This window comes from Alexandromys fortis, unplaced genomic scaffold (genome assembly GCF_014885135.2).
Source record: "Alexandromys fortis isolate MF-2015 unplaced genomic scaffold, M_Fortis_MF-2015_v1.1 scaffold_364, whole genome shotgun sequence".
Taxonomy (NCBI): Eukaryota; Metazoa; Chordata; class Mammalia; order Rodentia; family Cricetidae; genus Alexandromys; species Alexandromys fortis.
Window position 1 is genome coordinate 68744 of NW_026068245.1, and position 23851 is coordinate 92594.

At 41.2% G+C, this 23851-nt stretch overlaps 2 pseudogenes; one reads left to right on the forward strand and one right to left on the reverse strand.

The window, feature by feature from the left end:
• Positions 1 to 1828: 1828 nt before the first annotated feature.
• On the forward strand, positions 1829 to 11179 carry LOC126494041 (vomeronasal type-2 receptor 116-like; annotated as a pseudogene).
• Positions 11180 to 11560: 381 nt separating this feature from the next.
• On the reverse strand, positions 11561 to 20719 carry LOC126494042 (catenin alpha-1-like; annotated as a pseudogene).
• Between the last annotated feature and the right edge of the window lie 3132 nt (positions 20720 to 23851).

Below are 23851 nucleotides of genomic sequence, written 5' to 3' on the forward strand. Positions count from 1 at the left end.
TCAACCTATCCTGGGCAGGGAACATGGGATGATGTGTTCTTTCTGCAGCTACTTCAAGCTGATGGGGGCGTTGTCATCAGGGCCCAAGGGTCGCCGAAGGTAAGGAGTGCCTTGGGGCACTCGTCAGAAGCATCTGGTTCTCAGACTCTGCTGAAGAGACAGGGAGCACTCACATCAGCTACCCTGGTCCACATCAGCTTTCAGCAAGGCCAGGGCTCGCAGTCATTTGGAGCAGGTTGTAGTCAGGACTGATGCTTAGATGTAGCTGCCAGCTAAGTGGAAACCTATTGAGATAAGTTTAAACTAGGAACAGATGTTAAAATTTATGTACTTAAGGAAAAATAATACATTTGAAACTTTTAAGCCCATATTGAAATCTGTATCAGAGATAAAAGCAGAGAATGGAAATCTGTAAACAGCAGGCATAGACTCATACCTTTGAGGCCTAGCAAAAACTACAAATTTTGGTTAGAAGCATGTATATTTTTCTGCTGTCCAGAGAGCCAGGTATGGATTGGACAGAGATGTCTCTGGCCTGATGAGAAACACCTTTAAGTTCATAGTTAAATGACAACCAGAATGAATCTAAAATCTTGAGCCTGAGATCCAGACAGTAAGTAGTCATTGCCCTATCAGCTTGTCAGAACCATACCATAGAAGGGGAAAGAAATCAGAAACATTTTCCATATCTTAACCTGTATTTACATCTCAAATCACTTTTTAGACCCTTCAAACATTTTTTTTTTAGTCAAGAGACCTAGTATCTTTTGACAAAGCAAGCTTTGATTTCTGTATCTATAAAATGAGCTAATGACCTGGCTATAGCTTTGTGGAAGGATCTGGATGCCTGCTGCTGCTAAACTGACAACATTACAGCTGGCCTAGCCATCAATACTATCAGAGATCCTAAAGGATAAATAAATTATACCTGAGTACAGAACAAGCAACTTCCAAATCTATTCAAAATAACAGGGACCAGAGTCTGTACGCAGTTAGCCATACCCAGGTCTCCATAGCACTGGAGGCAGAAGTATCCAGAACAGCAATCTTACAGTCTTAGCCAGGCCCATAAGGTGATCTGTGTTCCCTGTGGAAGAGGGAATGGAAAAGACTGACCTTGTTTTGTCTAGGCAAAGGTGATGCAGTCAGTTCTCCTGTCCTGCTGTCTGTGTGTCTACAGTCTGGCCTGGGTCTGGCACTGGTGTTGCACTGGAGCTTATGGCCCAGTGGTCGGCATCATCATAATCCAGGTGGAGACATCACGGTGTCCCATAATCTTTGGAGACCTTGGGTTACTGCTAGGATCTTGGAGTCTAATATAAGCTTTTTGATCATTATTTTAAATGCCATATTCTGAGAATCTCTGAAGTATGAGGGCTACTGAGGTATATCTGATTGGACAAACTTTGTTTCTAGTTACTTGATTGACTTTGAAAGCATATACAGGGAACTAAATAAGGCTTATCCCTGTCATTACTTATCCCTTATCAGTACTTTAAGGATGACTGACTAGCTGGTATTTCCTAAGTTAGCAGCTTTTATAAGACTAAAACTTTACATTCTGTCAGGTTTAGCCTTGAAAAATAATGATTTTGAGTTGAAGCTAATAAGGAGTCATTCTGAGGGTAAAAACAGAGCAAGTTTGTATTTATCTGTTAATACAAAGGCACAAAAAAAGGTCCCAGGACAAAATGGGAACGGGTGGGGGTGGGGGGAGCCTAGGGGCTAGCATTGCCCTTGACAAGTTCTAAGGCAGAGCAGCCACACAGCCACTGTTGGGGAAGAGCCACAAGTTCCCTTTGCCAGAGGTGAGAAAGGAGGAAGAACATTCTCCAAGCAACCTGAGGGACTGGGAGCTTTATCCAAATGCTTGGCCTTGGGAAAAGAACTTTGTAGTTTTATCTCAAGTGTGAGCCTTAGAAAACAACCATTTTTCAACTGATATTCCCTTTAGTATCAATACAAAAAAAAAAAAAACCCTATGACTCAGTTTATTTAAATAGCTTAAACACAACAAAGTTAGCAAAGACAAGGAGGCTAAACATACATTTTTAATCCTGAATAGACCTTGAGCAAGGAGATGCCTTTTTTAAGCCACTGATTTTCAACCTTTTAATGGTTTGACCTTTTAATATACTTTCCCATTGTTACGTTGCAACGGCAGTTTTGTCATTGCTATGAATCTTAATGCAAACATCTGACATGCAGGTGGTCCTAGGCTACCCCTGTAAAAAGGTTTTTTGTTTATTTTGTTTGTTTGTTTTTTAAACCACCAAAGGGTCAAGACTCAATGGCCTTAGAAATTATATCAAACCCTTTGCCAGACTGCTTAGGTCATTGTCTTATGCCTCTGACCTAATTTTTAGCCTTTTATTAAGTCCAAACATTAACAATATAAAACATTTTATAAGCACAAATGTCCCATGGTTTTAACTTAAATTTAAAAAATTAAAATCTCTTAAATGTCTTCCTGCAATATCAAAAATAAAGTACCTCTTTTGCTCCATCTTCGACGCCGTATACATAGTCTGTCTTTTAGATCTCCACCTACTCTATTTCAATGTAGCTGGTACTTCTGGTGCCTATCACCTGGAACTGGCATTTCTAAAACTGTTAATGTCCATTCATGCAACTGCTAATCCTGTCATGCATTTGTCAGCCTCAGCTGTTTCTTATGATCCCTTTATGTCTTGATAACCATTATCACCTGGATGACTCTTAAATTAACAAATTCTAGCTGGAAGAGCAAAGTACAATTTTTAGTATAAAATTTTCAATAAAGAACAGCATAAAATACTTTTAACATTATTTATACCAAAAAGTCATCTCAATTTCTGCTAACCCAAATCCAGTAACCAGAGCTCAGTGATAAATTCTGAGGTCAGGCCCATAAATGTGGCCACAGCAGTGATGGGTGGCAGAGACGACTAAAATATCTAAACCATTTCTGTCTCAGCTCCATGCTCGCAAGAAAACTTACATAGACAAACTTTTCAACAAAACAAGCATATTCGGCATTCGCAGGTATAGGAAACCACAACCAACATAGTTCACATCCCTGCTGACCTCCTATAACCTTTAAAACCTTCAGTCCATCTTTCCTCTCTTCATTCTTTCAGTCTCCTGCTTTCTCCCTTGCTTTGCAGACAACATACCCAAGTCTTTCTCACTTTTTACTAAAGTCTTTCTCACTTTTCAGACAACATAAAAACTCTTACCAAAGTCTTTTTTATGATTTTCCTCAGTAGTATATAATACAGTGTATGGCTACTAAAAACAAAAACATTTGTATACTGTAACAAAAAATAACTATAAATTTACATCACATAAAATCATGTACCACTGTGAAGCATTTGAGACTAACAATAGTTTTTTTTTTTTTTTGCCACACCCTAACCAATAGTAATTTGTAACCAGCCCTTCTAGACTATAACAGACATTTATAACCCACTAGATCTGAATGACCACCGCAGCTCTGGTGGAGGGAAGTCTGGCTATAGTGTCACAACATGGCCACTGCAGCTTAACACCTATAGCCAGTGACCTTGGCCTGTGGAGCCAAACCTTGGTCAGGCATGGCTGGAAGTCAAGGCCCACAGCCCCTAGGGCAGGCCGAGGGAACCGATCCACCAGCATGGGAAGTGGGGGCAGAGTGGCATGCAGCATGGGAGTTTTTAGGGGGAAACTTGCAAAGAAGAAGGGGGTGCAGTCGGATTAGGTGGAAGGAAAGGTCTGTCCATTCAAGTCAGTCATTAACAGAGATACAAAGATAGAACACACAAGATTGACAAACACAGCAGTTAGACAAGGGCCAAAACAGACTCCCACGGGTATCAGATGGTCTGGTTTGTTGAGAGCCTGGAGATTTGGCCTCCACAAGACCAAAATTTATACAGATGGGATGGGAGCCATTCAGTAAGGCTACCTGATCCCCAGAGACTTCAGATTCAGAGTTACAGATGGGGCCCAACTGAGTTCCTGGCAGGATGGTCTCAGATGCAAAACACCCATCCAAACGAGGAAAGGGGACATCTCCTGATTTCTCCAGTCAGCCCTCTAACATGTCCATCAGGACATATTGACCTGTTCAGATTATGAGATCAGAGCCAACAAAAAACAGATGTTAAGACAGACAAGACTTCGAACACAGACTTAACCACAGTTGATTAGAATAAACCTTTGAAGTCAGGGGTCCCGATGGGGTATCTGGGGATCCCAGACAAGCCCCCAAATGTTATGCCCAGTCCGTGGGGACCCTAAAAGACCACCAGGGAGATGACTCACTGAAAGCCAAAAGCAAGGTTTCTTGTGTGCACAATACAAGCCTGCAGGGACCTAGTCAGTGAGGCACCTCTTTACGTTGGAGTTTTTCTCCTAACATCATCTGTAGGTTTGGGTTTGTAGATAGATCCTCTGTCACAGAATACTTGCTTTCTCCATCTCCATCTATGGTGACTGAAAGTTTTGCTGGGAATAGTATTCTGAGCTGGTATTTTTAGTCTCCATTGAGAAGTTGGGTTAAGTTCTGATAGGTCTGCCTTTCTGTGTTACTTGACCATTTCTCCCTTGTGCCTTTTAACAGTCTTTCTTTGTTCTGTATGTCTAGTGTTTTGACTATTGTATGGCTGGAGGACTGTCCTTTTTGGTCAAAACTGGTGTTCTGTATGCTTTTTGTTCCTTTATATGCATTTTCCTTAGGTTAGTAAAATTTTGTTGTAGGAGCTGCGGGCTGCATTCCTGCCACAAAGCTCCCAGCCACCGGCTAGCTTTACCTGAAATAACAACACACAAACTGTATTCTTTTAAACACATTAGTTCCAGCCTCTTATTAGCTAGCTCTTACATATTGATCTAACCCATTTCTAATATTCTGTGTAGCACCACTAGGTGCGCTTACCGGGAAAGATTCAGCATGTCTGACCTAGCGGCTTGCTTCATCGTGTCTGGCCCAGAGAGGGGAAGCATAGCGTATGAGCTCACTTCCTCTTCCTCCCAGCATTCTGTTCTGTTTACTCCTCCCACCTATTTTTAACCTCTGAGGGCCAAGCAGTTTCTTTATTATAATTAACCAATGACCTTCCTCCATCAAAATTTTCTTTTATAATTTTATTGAAGATATTTTCTGGGGCTTTGAGCTGTGAATCTTACCTCTTCTATACCTATTATTCTCAGGTTTAGCCCTTCCATAGTACCCCAGATTTCCTGGATGTTTTGTGTTAGAAGATTTTATATTTAACAATTTTTTGACACTGTATCAATTTCTTTTATTATATTGTCTATGCTTGAGATTCTCTCTTTCCTCCTATAGCTCCTGTTTAATAACCTGTATTTTCCATGTCCAGGATTCCCTCAGTTTGTGTTTTCTTTATTCTTTCTATTTCCATCTTAAGATCTTGAATGGTTTTATTCATCTCCTGCACCTGTTTGTGTTTTCCTGGGTTTCTTTAAGAAATTTGCTCATTTTCTCTTAAAGGGCATCTACCATCTTAGGCTGGTATTTAAGGCCGTTTCCTTGAGTTTCCACTGTGCTGGACCCAAGACTATCTGTAGCAGGATTTCTGGTGGGGCGCCATGTTCCCTGGGTGGTGTTGTGCTCTTATTCTGACCTCTAGTCATGTGGGTTTGGAGCTATTAGTTTAAATGCTAATTTCTGAGTTTATCTTTGTTGCCTGGATTTTTTGGATGTTTTCTCCCTTGCTTTCTGTTTCCTCTCTTGTCTTCTGGACTGAATGGCCTGTGGTTCTGATGACCGCTGTACAGTTTTCAAGGTCTACTAATGAGACTCAGCTGGCGTTTTGGTGGCCTGAGTAGCCTATGCAATTTAGAAGGCTTCCTTTTCTTTGGGAATTCTGGGAACATTCTGTGAGCTTTTGGGATTCTGGTTACCAGTATGGGCCTCCACGTACCTGGAGTTTTTAATACCAGCATGGCCTCTTGTAGTAATTGGAGCGGTGGGGCTGCATCCCCAGCACCCCAGCCGCCTGCTAGCTTATGCCCGAAATAACAACACACAAACTGTATTCATTTAAACACTGCTTGGCCCATTTCTATCTAGCCTCTTCTAGGCTAATTGTCACATATTAATTTAGCCCATTTCTAATGCTCTGTGTAGCACCGCTAGGTGCGCTCACCGGGAAGATTCTAGCCTATGTCCATCCTGGGTCGGAGCTGCCTGGGAGAGAGGAACCTGGCGTCTCTGCTCCAGAGAGCAGTACTGTCAAGCCTGAGCTCACTTCCTCTTCCTCCCAGCATTTTGTTCTGTTTACGCCTCCCACCTATGTTTTACCCTATCAGGGCCAAGCAGTTTCTTTATTGCTTAACCAATGAAATCAACAGATTGATATGACACTCCCGCATCAGCCTCTGGTGGAGTGGGGGTCTTCTGCCAGAGTTAGGACTGGAATATGGAGCCAAGAGAGAAGGTGCTATTGGGAATTTCTGGGTGAGATTTAAGGGATATTAGTGGGTTGTAGGTAGTATCTTACCTGCAGTTTCTATTACCTGTGTGACTTCTGGTAGAGCAGGAGTCTTCTACCGGGATTGTATGTCAGAAGACAGGGTGATGTTGCAGCCTGTGGCAGTGAATGGTACTGGCATGGCCACTGGTGGAGTGGGAGTGTTCTGGGATTCCTAGTACACCTTGGTTTCCATAGAGAGGAATATTTCTGCTGGGTTGTGTGCCATAATAATGAGCCCAGGTGAGGCATTGCTGTTGGGGACTGGGATTACTAATATCAGTGTGGCCTAGGTAGAGCAGGGGTCTTCTAGTGAAGATTGTGGGCCAGGATCTGTTGTACAACTTTTGATATACTCAACATGATCAAGATTCTTTCTATATATGAGTAAAATATTTAATTAATAAAATCTGTTAAATTTAATCCTTTGATAATTATCATTTAATAGTTAAAGGATATGGTGCCATCAATTAGATATATTGCTTTTTAATGCTTCTCTAAAATGAGAATCCCTAGACAAATATATAGCAGGTTGAATGAATAGGGGATTCAGAGCTCACACAAGCTCTTTAAGGATTTCACAAAGATAAAAAGTCTTATATCAGAATGATCTATTTAGATGAATTCTGAAAATGCTTTCAGTTTTAAATATCTCTTCTTCTGTGCCCTTACATTAGGAAAAACAATTAATAGAGAAATTTAAAAGGGTCATGTAAAAAGGTTTACTTCAGTTGCTTTGAAAATTTTATGTTTGCAACATCCTCCATGATGCTCATGTGTCTTCTTTTAGAATAACAACATGGAAACACAAGATTTTTTTCTGACATTGGTTTTTGCTACTGATGAGATCAACAGGAACCTTTATCTTTTACCCAATATGTCTTTGTTATTTTCCTTCCCTACTGCTATGTGTTTTGAAACATTGGAAATAATCAACTAACTTCACTACAAAATAACGTCTCAAAAATTCTTAATTATGACTGTGGAATATCTGTGTGTATTGTAGAACTTACAGGACCATAAAGAACTACATATATAAAATTGGCAACCTATGCCAGGTCTCCAGCAGTGAGACTGTGTGGTAAAAATAGAGGCAACAGTTTTTTTCTATTCCAATCCAAGTCCCTACAGAGAATGAATGGGTAGCATGGGTTTGTGTGTGCTGTTCTACATATTCTAATTCTGAAGGATTAAGGAATCAGATATTGATATGTCAACATTTTCTTGTATTACAAGAATATAAGAATGGGGAAAACATGCAAAAAGTTTTGTAAAGCATTCAGACTTCTCTGAAATATTCTAAAATCCAATAGGACAAATACACAACATTTACAAGGTGATTTTATTGTCCCTGATAGGAGCCCTGGATGGTGAGTAACACTACTCATATCTAAGAATGAACTTCCTGTCAATCATATTACTCACATTCCTTCTTCTGTACTTCATCCTTCAGATTTTCTTTGGACAATTTAATCCTATCCTGATTGACAATGTCCAGTTTCCATGTCTACCAGATAGCACACAAGGATACATGTTTGCCCCATGCCATGGTCTCTTTGCTGCTTTATTTTACATGGACTTGGATAGGACTAATGGTCTCAGATGGGCCCAGAGAATGAGGTTTTCAATGAGACAGGTGTGTGTTTGTGTGCTCCCTGACAAACACCAGAGGTTCAGGCTCTTATCGTTATTAATGAAATGTGTTTAAACTTTTGGGGACTGGCTTATAGAATGCAGCATTTACTATTAAGATTAAAATAGAAGTGCAGATCTCAAGAATACACATAAAAATGTGGCAGTGTTCTTCAGCAATCACACCCTGCCAACAGATACGGGAAGCATCCAGAATATAAATAATTTTGGATGCTATCTATCTTGGAATGTATAGTTGGAAACATCAAAGAAATGAAGAAAAACACCTGATGGAAAAAAAAGTCTCTGAACTGCAAATACATGCAGAAATCCAAGTGTGCTCACATTGACATGCAAAAATACTCACACATACAAACTTGGATAAACATTTAGGCATACTGTGTAAATGTAAGAAAATACTTAAATAATTGAAAGTTATTTTCATCCCCTTCATTTCTCCCTTCAGCATCTACCATAGCCTCACTTGAAACACTTTGACATGTCCCTTTCAGTCTCAAGCCAATAGCAAAAGCATTAGAAATGTAGATTAAGTACAAGTACATTATATGTATGTGTAAATTTTAAATATGTTGAGAAATCTATATTTTGTGATGTGTTCAAAATTGATGGATAGTTCGGATTTTCTTTTTTCTTCTAATACACATGTGAGTAGTGACAATCAGACATCAAAGGAATAAAACTTAGTGGAAAAAGTAATGTCCTTTTTCCCAAATACTTACATCAATTGTTGAGGTGATGCAAATTCCACATCTCCATATCTGATGTCAAAGCACTTCGGATCTGCAATTCCTTTCTGTTTTACTGACTGCAACAAACCTCTCTTGCACTGGTTCAAAATGTCAGCACCTCTTCTTGGCAGGTATACCATGCCTATGGCTCTACAATACCTTGGGATTTCCAATAAAGTCTGGGCTTCACCTTCACAGCTTCACTCAGTGGCCCCTCCTGGCCTTCATGCGGGGACACCTGTGACAAATACCATGTCTAGTGGCTTTTCTTAGCCATGGAGGGAGAGTCCACAGTCCTTCTTTCATTATTCACTGTCAGAACCATGTGGCCAAATCTTCAGATGTCTTCTACGTAAGGCTGAAACTTGGTCCCCTTTCTCAAATACATTTTTAATTTTTTTCTATGTTTTATGATTTACTTCACTGTGTAAAGTTTTTTCTGGACTTTATTTCCATACATCAGTGGGTTCCTGCCCTGAGGCTGCCACTCCATCTATGCCATTCAGCATCCGGCTTTCCTGAAAGCTTTCTCTCCCTGAGCTCTGAAATTCGCTCCACTGCACTTCCTGGTGCGCCATCTTTTCTTAAACTGTACAATTTGTAATTTTCTTTGCTCACCTAGGTTTTTTTTTTCATTATAGGTTTGTAAGAGTGACCATGAACAGCCACATGAGAGCGTGAACACTGAGTGGCTATCTTAAAATTTTCTCAGCCAATGCTCTTAATCCAAACCCTCAAATTAACCTCAGGCAGATGCTTTGGACAAGGGGAAAAAATCAACCATATTCTTTGCCAAAATATTAAAAATGTCTCTAGGCAATTACTACTTTTTTACTACTCTTCTTCCCCTCTGAGAATGTTTCAGCTGTGTGCCCACAGTTCAAATGTCCCCCAGGACTGTCTTCCATGCTCCTGTTAGTATGCTTTATTAAGCCTCACTTAAAGCCTTCAACTGCTTTCCTAATCCAGAGTCCCAGTGTCTACAGTCTGCCAACTAGAATCATGGTCAGATCTTTTATAGCAATATCCCACTCCCTAGTATCTTAATATATAGTCTATGTTATATTGCTGTGACGAGAAAGCATGCCCATGACAACATTACAAAATAAACCATTTAGCTGGTGCTTGCTTTCAGTTTAGTCCATTATCATGTCAGCACAGCACAGACACTGGCATGGGTGTGGAGAAGCAGCTCTGTGTTCTGCCCTCGGACCCTCCGGCAGCAGGAAGATAAGGACTCTGGGTTGGCTTCCCCTTTTGAGAAACCAAAGCCCATCCTTGTGACACACTCCATCCAACAAGGCCACACCTACTCCAATAAGACGCCAAATCTTTTCAATGCGCCACTCCCTGGTACAAAGCATTCAAATCTATGAGCATATGGTGTCCATACTCACTCTGTCCACAGATCTGTACATAATAATTTAACATTGAAAAATTAACATGGGATGTTTTAAATTTCCATTTCTAATGGAGCAAGAAACCAAGTACTTTTCTTATTTTAAAAAACTTTCATGAATAAGAAAGATAATAAACAAGAATACCCATCAATTCTCAGCTCGCTTTATCGTGAGGTGATTGCTCCAGCCCCAGGGATGGACTGCTCTGGAGCAGCCTTGCCTCACTGACCCTACAGCAACAAGGAAGACAAGTGTTACTGGAAACCTAAATGGTTAATTGAAGTATCCACTGATTAATACAGATACTAAATGGCTAAGTATATAAAGATGAAATTTTATGACGGTTTCTTGTCAATGTCCTTCAGCAGATATGGAGCAGTGTGTGAGACGTCCAGATGACCAGTATCCTAACACGCAGCACACACACGGCTGCAAAGACATGTCTCCTTTCTGGCTTTGAAGACCCGCTGGGGATGACACTGGCCTTCATGTCCCTGTGTCTCTCTGCCCTCGCAGCTCTTGTTCTTGGTGTGTTTGTAAAGTACAATGACACTCCCTTTGTAAAGGCCAATAACTGCATCCTCAGCCACATCCTGCTGGTTTTCACCGCTTTCTGTATCCTCTGCTCACTGCTCTTCATTGGGCATCCGGACATAGTCACCTGCGCCCTGAAGCAGACCACATTTGGAGTCTTTGTCAGTTGCTATGTCTACTGTCTTGGCAAAGACAAGTACTGTAGTCCTGGCCTTCAAGCTCACTGCTCCAGGTATCAGGGACATCTAACTTTCTCATTCCCATCTGTACCCTGGTTCAGCTTGTTCTCTGTGGAATCTGGCTGGTAATATCACCTCTGCTTATTGACACAGACACATCTGAATATGGATATGTCAACTTAGGCACAGAAGATACGATAGATGATACATTCATCAATCAAAAAAATTAAACAACAAATTCTTTTTTTGAATGAATTCTGTAATTTCTATGTATCATTGAGGAATCACAGCCACTTTGGGTTTCAAAACCAATTACTGTCACGTCTCCTAATCATTGGCCTGAATGTCACCTGTGTCACCAGGACTTGGCTCCCGCTGCTGTCTCCAAGGTTCCTTCATGTATTCCTCCTGGGTCTCAGCAGGCTGGGTCTCAGCAGGCAGGGTCTCTGCAGGCAGGGGCTGCCTCTAGGGAATAGGCTCTAGTGGGGAGCATCAGCGGGCAGAATGTCACACATACCACAGCACGTCTTCCCTTAGTTGGTCATGTGGCCAAATGAAAGGTCAGGAAGAAAACCATTTGCCAGAAGCCACAACAGATGTGGAGACTTGGTTTACAGGGACATGGCTCTGTCCACCCCGGGGACAACAAGCTCTCTACCAAGGCAGGTTCTGCACTTCAGACTTTGCTACAGATGTTGAGCTGGTGGCAGTAGAGAGCAGTGTGCTGAAGGTAGGCAAGCAGGTCCTGCTTGCAGGCAGTCTGAGCAATTATCTGCGGCTGTTCGGCCAAGCTTTTCCACCATGGATCCCGCCTCGACACCTGGATCCCGCAGCACCGATCACATCTGATGGTTGGTTGGTTGGTTGGGTTTTGGTTTTTCGAGACAGGGTTTCGCTGTCTGGTGTGTTTTTGAGTGACTTGCCTCAGGTGAAGTGGTTGTCTCCATCGTAACCATGCACATCTGCTTGGCCAGCACGATAATGTCATTGCCACTGTCATCCCATTTTGGATACTTCAGCATCCAGCTTGGTCTTTTCTTCCCAGAAGCTGGCCACCTGTTCTGCAATCTTTGCTTTTTACTCCTAAGGAAACTGAACCATGATCGCCTGGGTACTTTGTCCAGCTATCAGCTGGTCGACTTCTGTCTTCACGCTTGTCCTTTTCTGACATCAAAATCTTCCGTCTCAAAGTCAGAGTCATCCAGTTCCTCGGGGGTCCTTATCATCAGCACTGCTTTCCCAATGTCCCAGGTACCATCGTATACCAGATGGGAGGCATCGATAAACTCATTCTCATCCATAGGCTGGGCTGGGTCTGAGCCAAGGGCTTCCGCTTGCTCAGTGAACCATGGCATGACTGTATTGGAGAGCAGCTTGGTGGCTTCCAGAACCTTATCTGTGTAAACTCCTAGCTCATAGTTGTACATCTCTGCGGTGACTGCATGGATGACTCAGGCTGCCCGGCCTCAAATGGCACCAGCAGTACGGTCCAGCCCATCCACATCTTTCTCTTGAAGAGCAATGACACACTTGGTCACATGCTCCAAAACGTGATTCTCAGAGACAGCCAAGAAGTCATCAACAGCATCTGTGAGAGCACGGACATGATTTCCGATTGCTCGTTTTTTTTAGATTATTACATATTTTTTATTACTTTATAAATAATACCATTCAAAATTTCCACTTCCCTCCTCCCACTTCTCCACTCCCCCTCTCCCTCCTCCTCCAGTCCTAAGAGAGGGCAGGGTACCCTGCCCTGTGGGAAGTCCGAGGCACTCCTCCCTCCCTCCAGGCTTAGGAAGGTGAGCATCCAAATACTAGGGTCCCAAAAAGCCAGTCCATGCAGTAGAGACAAAACCCAGTGCCATATCATTGGCTTCTCAGTCTTCCCCAGTTGTCAGCCACATTCAGAGGGTCCAGTTTGATCCCATGCTCATTCAGTCCCAGTCCAGCTGGATTTGGTGAGCTCCCATTAGCGCAGGCACACTGTTTCAGTGGGTGGACCAACACCTCGTGGTCCTGACTTCCTTGTTCATATTCTCCCTCCTTCCTATGAGTAATAGGGATAGAAGAACAATAATTCCAGCTCAAAGGCACAGAATTTATATTCAACAAAATCATAGCATAGAAGAAAACTTTTGCAACCTAAAGAGAGACATGCCTTTGAAGATACAAGAAGCTTACAGGGGCTTCTGGTTGTGGTGGCACATGCTGGTAGAATTTGCTAAAGAAGGCAGAGGCAGGAGGATCACGAGTTCGAGGCCAGCCTGAGTTACACATTGCCAGGTGGTGGTGGCACACACCTTTAATCCCAGCACTCAGGAGGCAGAGACAGGCAGATCTCTGTGAGTTCGAGGACAGCCTGGTCTACAAGAGCTAGTTCCAGGACAGGCACCAAAGCTACAGAGAAACCTTGAAACCTTGTCTTGAAAAAAAAAAAAACAAAAAACAAACAAACAAAAAAGAAANAAGGTACAAAAAGCTTACAGAACACCAAATAGACTTGACCAAAAAAAAAAAAAAAAAAAAAAGTACCACAAGACATAGTAATTAAAACACTAGACATACAGAGTGAAAAAAGAATACTAAGAGCTGCAAGAAGAAAAACCAAATACCAAATAGAGGCTCACCTTTAGAATTATGCCCATGTTTACAATGGAGACTATGAAAGCCAGAAGGTCCTGGACAGATGTTTGTGGATGTTAAGAGACTACAGATGCCAGACAAGCTACTATAGCCAGCAAAACCTAAGAAACAAGCTGGTGTAACTATCCTAATATATAACAAAATAGGATTCAAGCTGAGAAAGAACATTTCATATTCATCACAAGAAAAAAGAATCCATCAAGACAAAATCTCAATTCAGATCATCTATGCCCCAAATACAAGGGGACCACATTTTTATAAGAAGCATTACTTAGACTTAAATCATACATAAGATTCTACTGTCTAATAGTGGGAAATTTCAATAGTCCACTCTCACCAGGGGACAAGTCTGCCAGATAGAAAATAAACAGAGAAATATGGGAACTACAAAATTGGATAGGTATCTATAGAACATTTCACCTAAACACAAAAGAAAATACCTTCTCAAAATACTGACTAAACTGTCATCAGATAACCTACATCGAATAACTGATGGAAGCTCATGCAGTGACCTCTGCCAAGGACTGGTCTGCACTCATGGAGATCTGTTAAAGAGAGAGAGGAGGATTGTATGAACACATTCAGAGGGTCTTGTTTGGTACCATGCAGGTTCACCAGCTGTCAGTCAATAATCTGTGAGCTCCCACTAGCTTGGGTAAGATCTCTATGGATTTTCCCCATCATGCTCTTGACTGCCCCCATTCATACATCAGTTTTGTCCTAACATTTGGTAGTTCCCTTAGGAGATCAAGGAGATACAAATTGGAAAGGAAGAAGTCAAACTTTCACTATTTGCAGATGATATGATACTATACATAAGTGACCACAAATATTCTACTAGGGAATTCCTACCGATGTTAAACACTTTCACTAATGTGGTGGGATACAAGATTAATTTAAAAATTCACAGTCATCCATCCTATATACAATGGATAAACAGTCTGAAGAACAAATCAGAGAAAGAACACTTTTTACAATATCCAAAATAACATAAAATATCTTGGAGAAACTCTAACCAAACATGTGAAAGAAATTGAAGAACATAACAGAAAATGGAAAGATCTCCCATGCATATTTATAAGTAGGATTAATATAGTAAAAATGACAATCTTGCCAAAAGCAACCTAAAGATTCAGTGCAACCCTATCAAAATCCCAACTCAATTCTTCACAAACCTCAAAAGAATGGCTATATGAAATCCACATAATATGGAAAAACAAACCCCAGGACATCTAAATAAATCCTGTTCAATAAAGGAATTTTCAGAAAAAGCCAGCCAGCCAGCAAAGAACCTGTTCAAAATATCTTCAGCTCATGTTGAAAACAACTTATGCTTTTCATAGACTCTCACAACCTCAGTTGCACTCTCAAAGCAATTTTAGGGACTCTAAAGAGGGCAGGTCAAGGCTCCTGCGCTGAGGCAATCCACCCAGAGGGGTGAGTGTGTGACCGCCAGGCCAGAAGATCACCAGAAGGGAGTGCAGGGCACCTCCAGCTCCTGTTGCAGGGGCTTCTTTGTTCCACATGACCCTGCCCCCCCTCAAGTTTGCCCTTTTGTCTGCCGGGTCCTTGGACTACCAGGAGTCCCTGTTCCTGTGCTGAGATCGACTCAGACAGGTGAGTGGGTGCTCCCCCACCCCGGCAGATGGTCCAGAAAGGAGTCAAGGGCACCTCCAGTTCCTGCTGCAGGGGCTTCTTTGTTCCACACAACCCTGCCTCCCCCAAGCCTGCCCTACTGTCTAGAAGGTCCTTGAACCAGGAACAGATCCTGCTCCTGCACTGAGGAGATCCAGCCAGAGGGCACTCCTTTCCATCTGCGGGGTCCTTAGATCCACCAGCACAACTGGCTCCAGTGCCGAGGGGCCCTAGGAGAGGCCAGACCAAGAAAATCCCCAAGTACACAGTCATTCACAGCAAAGATTGGACCAAGACGACAAGACTCTCCTGGCTGCATTTGAAGGAAGAGATGGGCAGACACCAATGCAAGAATTCCTCCAACAACCTGAAAGGCAACATGACAACACCAGAATAAAAGGATCACGCAACAAGAAGACTTGAACACGCTATTCCAGAAGAAGTAGAAAAAATGGGCTTTAAACGTAACATGATGAAAATAATAGAGGACCTTAAACAGGATGTGAAAAACTCCTTTAATGAAATGGAGAAGACAAACAAAAAAGTAGAAGAAATGAATAAATCTCTCAAAGATACCCAAGAAAACCAAGATAAAGCAATCAAACAGGTAATAGAAACAGTTTAAGACTTGAAAAATGAAAAGGAGGTAATGAAGAAAACACAAACTGAGGGAAGGCTGGATATGGAAAATCTGGGTAAATGAATAGGAACTACAGAGACAAGTATAACCAACAGAATACAAGACATAGAAGAAAGAATCTCAGATGCTGGTAATCCTATAGAGGAAATAAACTCGTTGATTAAAGAAAACAGCAAATCCAACAAATTCTCATCACAAAACATTCAGGAAATATGGGACACAATAAAAAGACCAAACCTAAGAATAATAGGAATAGAAGAAGGAAAAGAGCCACAGCTCAAAGACCCAGAAAATATATTCAACAAAATTATAGAAGAAAACTTTTCCAACATAAAGAAGGATATTCCTATGAAGGTACAAGAAGCATACAGAATACCAAATATATTGGATCAAAAAAAATCCCCTCCCCATATAATAATCAAAACACAAAACATACAGAATAAAGAAGAATATTAAGAGCTGCAAAGGAAAAAGGTCAAGTAACATATAAGTATAAAGGTAAACCTATCAGAATTACACCTGACTTCTCTATGGAAACCATGAGAGCCAGAAGGTCTTGTATAGATTGCTGCAGACAATAAGAGACCATGGATGCAAGCCCAGACTACTATACCCAGCAAAGCTTGCATTCACTATTGATGGAGAAAACAAGATATTCCAGGACAAAACCAGATTTAAACAATCCGTAGTCACAAACTTAGCCTTACAAGAAGTACTAGAAGGAAAACCACAAACCAAGGAAGCCAACAACACCCATAATAACACAAGCATCTGACAACCCTCCACCAACACAACTCAAAAAAGGGAAACACACAAACACTACCACCAAAAAAATAACCGGAGTTAGCAACCACTGATCATTAATATCGCTTAATATCAATGGACTCAATTGACCTATAAAAAGACACAAGTTAAGAGAATGGATATAAAAACAGGATCAAACATTCTGCTGTTTACAAGAAACACACCTCAACCTCAAAGACAGATACTACCTCAGAGTAAAGGGCTGGGAAAAGGTTTTCCAAGCAAACAGACCTAAGAAACAAGTGGGTGTTGCTATACTAATATCTAACAAAATAGATTTCAAACTAAAATCAATCAGAAGAGATAGAGAAGGATACTTTATACTCATCAGGATGAAGTCGCAGTCCTGAATATCTATGCCCCTAATACAAAATCACCCACATATGAAAAAAAAACATTACTAGAACTCAAAGCACACATCAAACCACACACACTAATGGTAGGGGATTTCAACACTCCTCTCTCACTAATAAACAAGTCAACCAGACAGAAACTTAACAGAGAAATAAGAGAACTAACAGATGTAATAAATCAAATGGACTTAACAGACATCTATAGAACATTCCACCCAAACAGAAAAGAATATACCTTCTTCTCAGCATCTCATGGAACTTTCTCAAAAATTGATCACATAAATGGTAACAAAGCAAACTTCCAAAGATACAGAAAAAAAATATTAGTAACCACCTGTGTCTTATCAGATCACCATGGAATAAAGTTAGAATTTAACAACAATTTCCTCCAGAAAGCCTACAAATTCATGGAAACTGAACAGTCAACTACTGAACCACCTCTGGGTCAAGGAAGAAATAAAGAAATTAAATTCATTCCTTGAATTCAATGAAAATGAAGACACAACATACCCAAACCTATGGGACACTATGAAAGCAGTGCTAAGAGGAAAGTTCATAGCACTAAGTGCCCACATAAAGAAAATGGGGAAAACTCATATTAGAGATTTAACAGCACACCTGAAAATTCTAGAAAAAAAAGAAGCAGACTCACCTAGGAGGAATAGAAGACTGGAAATAATCAAACTGAGGGCTGAAATCAACAAAATAGAAACACAAAAAACAATCCAAAGAATCAATGAAACAAAGAGCAGGTTCTTTGAGAAAATTAACAAGATTGACAAACCCCTACCCAAACTAATCAAAAGGCAGAGAGAGAACATGCAAATTAACAAGATCAGAAATGAAAAGGTGGACATAACAACAGACACTGAGAAAATTCAGAGAATTGTTAGGTCTTACTACAAAAGCCTGTACTCCACAAAATTGGAAGATCTAAAAGAAATGGACATTTTTTAAAATAAATACCATATACCAAAATTAAATCAAGACCAGGTGAACAAGACCTATAAGTCACAAGGAAATAGAAGCTGTCGTCAAAAACACCCCCCCCCAAAAAAAAACCCAGAAACCAGGACCAGATCATTTTAGTGCGCAATTCTACCAGAACTTCCAAGAAGAGCTAATACCTATACTCCTTAATGTGTTCCACAAAATAGAAACAGAAGAGTCATTGCCAAACTCTTTTTATGAAGCTACCGTTACCCTGATACCAAACCACTCAAAGACTCAACCAAGAAAGAGAATTACAGACCAATCTCATTCATGAACATCGATGCAAAAATTCTCAATAAAATACTGGCAAACCTAATCCAAGAACACGTCAAAAAAAATCCATTATGATCAAGTAGGCTTCAGCCCAGAGATGCAGGGCTGGTTCAACATGAAAATCTATCAATGTAATCCATCATATAAATAAACTGAAAGAAAAAAACCATATGATCATTTCATTAGATGCTGAAAAAGCATTTGACAAAATTCAACACCCCCTTTATGATAAAGAGATTAGTGATACAAGGATCATATCTAAATACAATAAAAGCAATATACAGCAATATGACAGCCAACATTAAAGTAAATGGAGAGAAACTCAAAGCGATTCCACTAAAATCAGGAACAAGACAAGGCTATCCACTCTCTGCATATCTCTTCAATATAGTGCTTGAAGTTCTAGCAATAACAAAAAGACAACATAGGGAGATCAAAAGGATTCGAATTGGAAAGGATGAAGTCAAAGTTTCATTATTTGCAGATGATATGATAGTGTACATAAGTGACCCCAAAAACTCTACCAAAGAACTCCTACAGCTGATAAATACCTTCAGTGATGTGGCAGGATACAAGATCAACTCAAAAAAATCAGTTGCCCTCCTATACACAAAGGATAAAGAAGCAGAGAGGGAAATCAGAGAAGCATCACCTTTCACAATAGCCACAAATAGCATAAAATATCTTGGGGTAACTCTAACCAAGGAAGTGAAAGATCTATTTGACAAGAACTTTAAGTCTTTGAAGAAAGAAATTGAAGAGGACACCAGAAAATGGAAGGATCTCCCATGCTCTTGGATTGGTAGGATCAACATAATAAAAATGGCAATTCTACAAAGGCAATCTTTAGATTCAAGGCAATACCCATTAAAATCCCAACAAAATTCTTCACAGACCTTGAGAGAACAATAATCAACTTTATATGGAAAAACAAAAAGCCCAGGATAGCCAAAACAATCCTATACAATAAAAGAACTTCTGGAGGCATTACCATCCCTGACATCAAACTTTATTACAGAGCTACAGTAATAAAAACAGCTTGGTATTGGCATAAAAACAGAGATGTTGACCAATGGGATCGAATCGAAGACCCAGATATTAATCCACAAACCTATGAACACCTGATTTTCAACAAAGGAACTAAAATTATACAATGGAAGAAAGAATGCAGGTTTAACAAATGGTGCTGGCATAACTGGATGTCAACTTGTAAAAGAATGAAAATAGATCCATATCTATCACCATGCATAAAACTCAAGTCCAAATGGATTTAAAGACCTCAATATAAATTCGACCACACTGAACCTGATAGAAGAGAAAGTGGGAAGTAGCCTGCAATACATGAGCACAGGAGACCACTTCCTAGATATAACCCCAGTAGCACAGACAATAAGAGCAATAATGAATAAATGGGACCTCCTGAAAAGCTTCTGTTAAGCAAAGGACACAGTCAATAAGACAAAAAGGCAGCCTACTTAATGGGGAAAAAACACACTACAATGAAATGCATTAGAAAATATTAAAATAATGATCAATAAAGAAAAAAAATTTCTGTAGTTACTAACGTTACAGAGGGATGGGCAGGACAGAAAGCCACAGAGTTTCTCTGCACAACCACAGACTTCTAAGTCATGATATTTGTGCAAGAAATGAAGAAGCTAATGACTTACCTAAATTTGATTAGAGTATTATAAAAAATCTTCCTCTATAGGTTCTGGAGTCATAAAAAGAATAAAAACACAGTCAGTCTGCAAACCTCCATCGTCATCTTCCTTGTGCTTTATTCTCCAAAAGCAGCTGGTTTCTGTCAAACTGCACAAGATGAGAGAAAACTTCAGGAGCAAGAAGGCAATAATAAAAGCACACAGCTTCTTCGTGTCTACCAGGAAGTAAGACGGAGCAGAGATGAAACCCGTTTCCCATGCAGACAGACTCCACACACGCATTCATGTCTATGTGCCTGTTTCATTGCTGCTGCTGACTAGGAAGCACATACATGTACCCCACTTCACATTTGCCCTGATACACCTGGAAAATCCTGGCCTCAGGATCTGCATCTGAGATCTTCAACATTTTCATCAGCACAGGTCAGAAAACATATTGTGAGGATCATGTTCTGCAGCCTCAGGTGACATGATTTCAACAATGCCCATGGCATAAATGCCCCAGGAACAGTCTCCTCCTGAGAACCACAGGCCCCTCCCTGGGACAACAGCCATGTGAATAAACACCATTGGCCATCATTTCAGTGGATTTCATCAGAACTCCATAGTAAGATGAGAGAAGAGACCGTCATAAAAGTTCCATGCTAGTCAGAGCTATTGCTGAACTATGGGACAACATGTCCTCCATTGTCCGTAATATAGAAGGGCAGACTCACCTACAACGTTCAGCAGCAGCAGAGCAACACTCTCTGTGTTGTTCATCTATTAATGTCTTCGAGACACATGTGCAGAATCTCATGAAACTACTGCAGGGCTGTGCATTGTATGGCAGACAGATTTTTCAGGGCACAGTTTGCACCTGCCACACAGAAGTTGGTCACCTAGCCTTTTGAGACAAACTGACGCCATCCTCAACAAAGGGTCAGGATATGCTAATGCTGCTCTGCTCCTTCTTTGTAATTTGGACGGTACCTGGGAAAAAGGTGTTGATTCAGTCTACATGACAGAGCAGGCATGCGGAGCGGGCATGCGGAGCAGGAGGACTTGACAAGTTGGTCATAGAAAGCTGCGAATGTGACCACACTCGTTCTCCCGCCTACCTAGGAAACAGAATGCTAATGAATTTCCCCTCAGTTTACGTTTTGGTATAAAAAGCTGTTTGCAGAATAAACATGGGTGATTTTTCAGGATGTGAACTCAGGATTTTGTGAGGTATCCCTGAAAACTCCCTCCCGATAAAGTCATGTAAGTTGTGCCTCAATTATTCCCATGCCTCCCCTCTAGTCTGAGAAATAATTCATGTTTCGGCTCAGGCTGGCCCCGGACCTCTGTTTCCTGCCCTCTGGAGAATCTGTCATCATGCTAGTACCAGGAAATTTATTAATTAATTAATTAGTTAATAATTATAGTGACTCAACACCTTCCCAATCCAATATGCATACTAATGCAGACAATCAGAGTGATTTCTAAAACATCATCCCTCCATCTGCTGATCAGTTCCCATGTTTAATGTCTTCCAATAAAACACTTCTTCATGGATGTCAACCTGTAGAAGATTGAAATTAGACCCATATCTATCACCTTGCACAAAACTCAAGTCCAAATGGATAAAAGACCTCAATATCAGTCCGAACACACACAGGAGATCGCTTCTTAAGTATAACCCCAGCAGCACAGACACTAAGGGCAACATTGAATAAATGGGACCTACTAAAGCTGAGAAGCTTCTGTAAAGCAAAGGACANCCCCCCTTATCCCCAACCCACCCCACCCCCAAGATCTCAGTTTTCTCCCCGGCAATTTTGTCTACTTCCCTTAGCCAAGAGGATAACTATATATTTTTTCTTGGGTTCACCTAACTTTATACTAATTTTCATGATAGCCACAGTAGCTAGATTCCATCCATTCCCACTAGAAATAGAGGGAATTCTTCCCCCTGCATCCTACCCACTGGGTTGCATTTATTTTCTGGGTATTTGCCATTCTCAATGGGTTGAAAAGAAATCTCATATGAATTTAACTTGTGCTTTCTCTATCAGGTTACAATTCTGAAATTTTTGTAAACTGAATTGTGTGTTTCCTACTTTTTTGTGTCTTCTGCTCAATACTTTTGCAGACACGGGTGGATTGAACACTTGGGTATTTGAGATTTTTCTTTCTTTGTGTATTCTGGATGTTAATCCCAGTGAACAGGGAGCAGACACTTTCCCCGTTCTGAAGGCTGCCTCTCCACTCTATCCTGGCTGTGCAGACTGTCTGCCTGCAGCTCCCTGTGAAGCAGTCTGACCTGCCATTCTGCGCTGCTGACAGCCATCTGGGATGCTCCTGCCTGCATGCGTGCATCAGAATGGTATTTATATAATACACTCAGATTATGTCAGATCTGCATGTCATTCAGGTTGAATTTATTTTTTCCATAGAACAACAGATAAAGCTCCACGTGTGTTAGAGCACAGAAATTTACCTGTGCTTTGTCTGTTTTCTGACTTGATGCTTATGAGAATGCCAAGTATGCAGAACTGACATTCTAATTCTTTTTGTTGTTCATTTATTTTGTTTTTACACCTCAATCAAAGTTTCCCCTCCCTCTTCTCATTCCATTTCCTCCTACTCAACTCCCTTCTCCCCGCATCGACTCCTCCTCTTTTCTCTTCAGAAACAGAGGGCATCCCATGGATATCTTCCAACCATGTTTATGAAGAGACTAGGCAGTTCTGTTGAGGTTGGATGAGGCAATCCAGCAGGTTAGAGACTCAGAGACAGCCCCTGCTCCCACCATTAGGAGTCCACAAGACCAAGTTACACAATTGTAACATATATGCATAGGGCCTAGGTGGGTCCCATGCAAGTTCCCTGCTTGTCTGTTTAGTCTCTGTGAGTCCCTATGAGCCTAGGATAGTTGGTTCTGTGGGTTTTCCTGTGGTGTCTTTGACCCCTTTGACTCCCACAATCCTTCTCACAAGATTGCGTGAACTCCAGAACTCCACTAATGTTTGGCTGTGGGTCTCTGCATGTGTTTTCATCAGTGGCTGGGTGAAGCATCTCTGAGGACAGCTGGGTTAGGCACCAATCTATGAGTACAGCAGACTATCATCAGGAAGCATTTCATTGACTTTTTAACCATTCATGTTTGGCTCTATGCTAGGTCTCTGGGGTACCACACCTCTGGGTCCTCACCCTCATGGGTGACCTTCTCATGGTTTAGGTATCCAACTGGGCCAGTCATCAGTTCCCACAATGTATTCCCACAATTTCGGTGCCATCTTTACTCCAGCACACCTTGTAGGCAGCACAAATTGTAGGTCGAAAGTTTTGTGGCTTGATTGTTGTCTCAGTCCCTCTGATGGAAGTCTTGCCAGGTTACAAGAGATGGCCAGTTCAAGCTCCATGTACCCCATTGCTAGGAGTCTTAGTTAGAGGGTCAGCCTCATGGGTTCCTGGGGCGCCAAATGTTATGGCATAGATTAATGCAGACAAATTGTAGTAAATATATACACAGCTTTAATGGAAAAATCAAACTCACAAAACCAAGGTTCCAGCGGAGGACAGGAAACAGGAAGGGCTGCACGGGCTTCTGCACTCCCAATTTATAAGTAAAAGCTCACCCGAGGCAAGCCCGCCCCAATGGGCTGGCTTAACCCTACACTGGGAGTTTACATTGCACTAAGATTCTAGCTCATTCCTGAGATGCACCCATATTTCAGTTGTCTCTCTCCCTCCACTCTCCTCCAACCTGATGCCTCCTGTTCCCATTCTCACTTCTGTCAGGTCACCTCCTCTCATCTGCTGGTGATGTCTATTCTAATTCCCCTTCACAGTAAGAGCCATGCATCCTCTTGAGTCCTCTTTGTTTCTTAGCATCTCAGGGTCTGCAGATTGCATGCAGTATGGTTA